We start from the raw sequence: 5,796 nt of genomic DNA, 5'->3' as shown, positions 1-5,796 counted from the left end.
GAGCGGTTCCTCACCTCAAGGAGAGCTCTTCCGTCCCTCTGGTGCTGTGCGTGGTGTTGGCTTCCAGTGGAAATAACGCAGCTGTTCTCCAGAGGGGAAAAGTGTCCGATGGAAGAATTGGCAGCAGGGATTCTGGTTGGATGTGCAGATTAAAAGTGCATCCTATTAAACAGAACTTCTGCCTGAAATGTTGCAGGGTTCCTCCAAGAGTTAGAATCATAGAATCACGGAGTTGGAAGGGTCCACAGAGGGCATCTAGTCCAACCCCCTGCTCAACACAGGATCCGCCTAGAGCATCTCTGGCAAGTGTTTGTCCAGCCACTGCTTGAAGACTGCCAGGGAGGGCGAGCTCACCACCTCCCGAGGCAGCTGATTCCACTGTGGCACAACTCTGACTGTAAAGAAGTTTTCCCTAATATCCAGCCGGTACCTTCCCGCCCTTAATTTAAACCCATGATTGCGAGTCCTCTCCTCTGCTGCCCACAGGAACAGCTCCCTGCCCTCTTCTAAGTGACGGCCCTTAAGATACTTGAAGAGACCCATCATGTCCCCCCTCAACTTCCTCTTCTCCAGACTGAACATCCCCAAGTCCCTCGGCCTTTCCTCACAGGGCTTGGTCTTCTGTGTAACCTTGCTCCCTGACAATTTAGGAACAAAAGAACACAAGAGAAGCCAAGGCTGGATCAGGCCAAAGGCCCATCCAGTCCAACACTCTGTCACACAGGGCCCAAAAATACCAGGGGCCATCCGGAGGTCCAGCAGTGGGGCCAGGGCACTAGAAGCCCTCCCACTCTTGCCCCCCCCAGGCACCAAGAACACAGAGCATCCCTTGCCCCAGACCGAGAGCCCCTATCTATACCTTGTGGCTAATAGCCACTGATGGACCTCTGCTCCAGATTTTTATCTGATTCCCTCTTGAAGCCGTCCATGCTTGTAGCTGCCGCCACCTCCTGTGACAGTGAATTCCACGTGTTAATCACTATTTGGGTGAAGAAGGACTTCCTTTTATCCGTTCTAACGCGGCTGCTCAGCAATTTCATTGAGTGCCCACAGAGTTCTTGTATTGTGAGAAGTTCTTGTATTGTGAGAAGCCATTTTGTTGTTGCACCCAACACCCTGTCTCAGAATTCAAAAGGTGCCCACAGGCTCAGAAAGGTTGGGAACCCCTGGCTTAAAGAGTGCTCCAGCTACCGTAGGATCTCTTATTCAGGAGCACTCAGCACCAGCACTTGGGAGGCCATTTGTTTTCTACTGTAGCATCATTTAGATTAACGGAGGGAAGCTTTCGTCCCCTGTTTCCTAAAGAGGGACTTTTGCTGCGGGAAGATCTGGGCCCTCATTCATGGTGCTGTTGAGTGCTTTTGCCAGTGTGCCGAAATGATGTGCTTCGCTATTTCCAGAACCAGGGTTTAGCTCCGTGACAAAATAGCCTGAAAAATGGCTAACTAAATGTGATCTGTTTTCTCCAAATCTTCATCCATCCTGAGTCCTTCCCCTCTGGCATCGAGGTTTCCAAAGCCATCACTCAATGCCCAGAAATCCTCTTTATGTTGCAAAATCGATTGGAGAGTAAGTTTCTCTTCTGCTGAGGATGGATGGACGGGCAGGTTGGTAGATAACTTGCAGTCTACGGGAGCTGACTTTCCTGCTCTGTTTTGATTTGATTAGGATCTCTGTGACTAAATATGGGTTTGATTCCTTCCCTCCTGCACTTGCCTCGGGCTTTTCAAACCTTTCTGAGAGTGATCGATGAGTCTTGCTGCCATTAATTCCAACATCCTGTCTCAGCAACGAATAGGAGTTTGCAAGGATACACAACCGCATCAAGGTTTGAGTCCAGTAGCACGTAAGAGACTGCAAGATTTTCAGGGTAAAAGTTTCCAAGAGTCAAAAGCTCCCTTCGTCAGACACAAGCAGGGATGGCAGTCCCTGAGTCCCTATATCCAGGGGTTCCACAGTAGAAACTCAGGAAGCAAAGGTACCGTGCACATTGTAACCAGCTTAATTGGAGCAGCAGCAGAAGAGGAGGAGGAGGAGATTGGAGTCTCAGAGCGGCTTACAAAACCCTTTCCCTTCCCCTCCCCACAACAGACACCCTGTGAGGAAGAAGAAGAAGAGATTGGATGTATACCCCACCCTTCATGACCCAAGGGAGTCTCAGAGCGGCTTACAAACGCCTTTCCCTTCCCCTCCTCACAACAGACACCCTGTGAGGTAAAAGAAGAAGAGATTGGATTTATACCCCGCCCTTCACGACCCAAAGGAGTCTCAGAGCGGTGATAAAATTAAGAAATTCTGGCAAGAAATACTAAACGTGATACAAGACATCACCTCAGTCCAAATTCCACTAAAACCGGAAATTTTGTTTTTGAATATCTGGCCTGAAAATTTGAATTCAAGGGTACATAGACGCACAATAGAAGTCCTTCTAGATGCAGCCAAAACAGCAATAGCATTGTACTGGAAGGAGAAAGAGGCACCCTCAGTAGAAATATGGTATAAGAAACTTTGGACTCATTACTTAATGGATGCAGTCTCCAACAAACTAAATTGCATGTCACAAAACCCAATAAAGTCTAATTTCATAGAGAAATGGTACCCAGTGCTAGATTATCTGTCACAAAAACAATTTATCTCATCTGATTGGTCTCAATATCACAAATGGATATAAGATTAATGCAATGTCCAGTTCCGCAAATTCTCATACTTACTTACTTATATCATCTCCACTAGCTCTAATATTTCCTTTTCTTTCTTCTCTTTCTTACCGCTCCAATAGTTCGGGATGCTTCCTAATGTTCCTATCAAGTTTACGCTAAGTCTGTTATCTTTCTACTGAAATCATATTCGGAAGTGTGTTGAGTAATGTATTGTAATTCTTTGAACATGTTATAACGTTGTACATACGCAGGAACTATTTACAGGATGTGAATGTAATTGGAAAATTAATTGTTCACTGTTTGAAGTGTTAGAATTGTTAAAAATTAAAAAAAAAAATTAAAAAAAAAAGGAAAAAAAAAAACCAGATACATATAATAGCTGATTTTGCTGGCATTTTAATATTTCCCTTCTCCAAAACGGTAAACCTGAGAACTGTGGCTTGCCCAAGGTCATCCAACCAGGTGCAAGTGGAGGAGTGGGGAATCAAACCCAGTTCACCCAGATTAGAGTCTGTGCACTTAACCACTGCACCAAACTGGCTTAAGGGCAGAAAATTTGCATCTGTAGTAGGATAAGAATCGGATGTAGGGCGCATCAACGCTTGAGAGCTTCCACCCCTCAACTCTCTTTGGTCTCCAAGGTGCTACTGGGCTCGATCTGGCTGTTCCCCTGCAGCCTGACATGGCTACCCACGGAAACAAACACATCAAGTTAACGTGCTTTGGAAAACCTATGACTGAACACAGTGTTGGGGTCCCATCACAGGAGACATATTTGGTGGGCGAATGGGGAGAAACAAGGGCCCGTTCTGCAAAACAACCTAGATGTTTGCATTCACGGGGTGGAGAAACGGGGTTTGTGGCCCCTGGAGATTACTTGTCTGTTCTGGGAACACCCCTGATCTGACTCATGGTGAGCTGCAGCTTTTCCGACGTGCCTGGTGCAAATCCTCCTTCGGTCTGGCAGCGGATGCTTGGACAAATCTCTTTCTGCGTTTCTCTCTGTCAAAGAGCAGGCAAGGAGAGCCGCTCTTGGCCGGCTCCTCTTGTTTCATCTATCCCTGCCCTAACACCGGGGCAGGGGGGCTTGCTCTGTGTTTAGAAATGGAGATGAGATCAGTTGCCGAGGGCGGCCCCCTGCTCCAGAACTCATCCGGCAGCCTGTCAGCCGCTTCTCTTCCACAGCTGGATGAGCTCTTAATAAGTTCAGGGATGATTGTCAGAACTAATTAAAAACAAAACAAAAAAAGTTGTGATTGTTGCGAGGAGTTTGGGGGCTGGTTAGAACGGGAGGTGATGGGATGGAGAGATGGGGGGGGAGTCGCCATTTTAGCCCCCTCGTTTCCCGAGGAGATCGATACTTTTGAAGCCCTCCCCCCCATTCCCCTTAATGAGAAAACCGTTGTTCACAGGATGGGCTGCGTCCCAGGCAACTTGAACCTACCCTGGAACATGGAGAAGAGGCGACTGGGGTCATCCCACAAGGACAGGCAGAAAACAAGAAGCCCGGATTCCAGGGTCAAGGTTTTCAGGACCTGGGAGAGCGCCCAGGGGAGCCAAGACCTTGCTTTGACTGTAAGGAACGCCAAGTGAATTCTTAAGCCTTCAAAGCCAACACATACATTGGCAAAATGTCAAGGGGCACGATTCTGATTGGGAGCTGTGCACACCAATGTTGTCCTGGGGCAGGGGTGTCAAACACGCGGCCCAGGGGCCGGATCAGGCCCCCCGAGGGCGTCTATCAGGCCCGCAGTGGGAACTGGCTGTCTTCTGCTTCTTCTTCCAGTTCTGCTGCTGCTGCGCCACCGTAGGTTTGCGGCATACAGATACACACCCGAACGGCGTACTCAAGATTGCAACAGCACAGACATTTTGATGCAATGATTCAGAGGAAGAGGTATCCGTTATCAGACACTGTAAAGTAAACAAAATATTACAAGGGTGCTAATGTTTTAAGCGTGTTTTTAGTTTAAGTAAAAAAAAATAAATCTTTCTGTTTGTGTCCTTTATAACGTTTATGCCTCCGCTTTCTGGCATTACATTTTAGGACACACTTGGCTCGGCCCAACAAGGTCTCATTTATGTCACATCCGGCCCTCATAACTAATGAGTTCGACACCCCTGTCGTGGGGCATCCGGCTGGGCTCTGTGTCTCCTCAGACGGGATCTTACAAAAGGGTCTTGGCCAGTTGGAGATGTGGCAGAGCATTGTGCTCCAGCTTCTCACCGGCAGAGTCTGAGCCCCTAGTCAGTGGGGAAGCGTCAGGAGTCTAATCAAATTCCTCAAGCTTGGTGACGGCCCGTTCCCTCCCAGGCTGAGCCCCAGGCAGGCTTGGGGAAAATTCTGGCTGCATCTAGCCCGTGTTGGTAGAAGCCCCCTCTGCCTTAAAGAGGCAGGCAGAGCAGTGTTCCCTCTAAGCTGAGTGAGTGTGAGCTAGCTCACAGTTCTTTAGCCTCCGGCTCACACCTTTCTGTCTTAGCTCAGGAAGGAGGGCTCCAGGGCAAACTAATTTCTGCAGTAGCCAAATCCCTCGCTCACAACTTTAATGCCAGTAGCTCACAAAGGAGAATTTTTGCTCACAAGACTCCACAGCTTAGAGAGAACACTGATCCAGGGTATCTGGCACAGGGCAAAATGGAGCGGAGTGGTGAGGGGGGGGGTGGCTCTGCGGCTCCAAAGGAGCTGGGCCATGCAGCCAAACGTTTTGCATTGAGCTTGCAAGCTCAGCAGTTAGACAGTAAAAACAACCACCGCCTGAACAGGTGGGCTACAGAGGAAGGCCTGTCGACCTGCCCGGCACCCAGTCCCCAGCACTCCGGAGAGCACACTCCGGGGGCAGCCCATCAAGAACCTCACCTGCAGTCCGCGAGTGGCTCTTGGTGCAGTGGGAAGAGTGCTGGGACAGTCTTTCCCTGACCTTCTTGTGCCTCCCTCCCGCACCTCACAAAGTAGGATGAGGAATGTGGGACCTCCAGGGACCATCAAGCAAGCGAAGCTTAACAAACAAACAAGAAGAGAAGAAGAAGAGACGGGATTTCTACCCCGCCCTTCACTACCCAAAGGAGTCTCAGAGTGGCTTACAAGCTCTTTCCCCTTCCCCTCCCCACAACGGACATCCTGTGAGGTAAAAGAAGA

Source organism: Gekko japonicus, unplaced genomic scaffold (assembly GCF_001447785.1).
Source record: "Gekko japonicus isolate JY-2015 unplaced genomic scaffold, Gekko_japonicus_V1.1 scaffold114, whole genome shotgun sequence".
In the NCBI taxonomy this organism is placed as follows: domain Eukaryota; kingdom Metazoa; phylum Chordata; class Lepidosauria; order Squamata; family Gekkonidae; genus Gekko; species Gekko japonicus.
Note: the sequence above shows the minus strand (reverse complement) of the source record.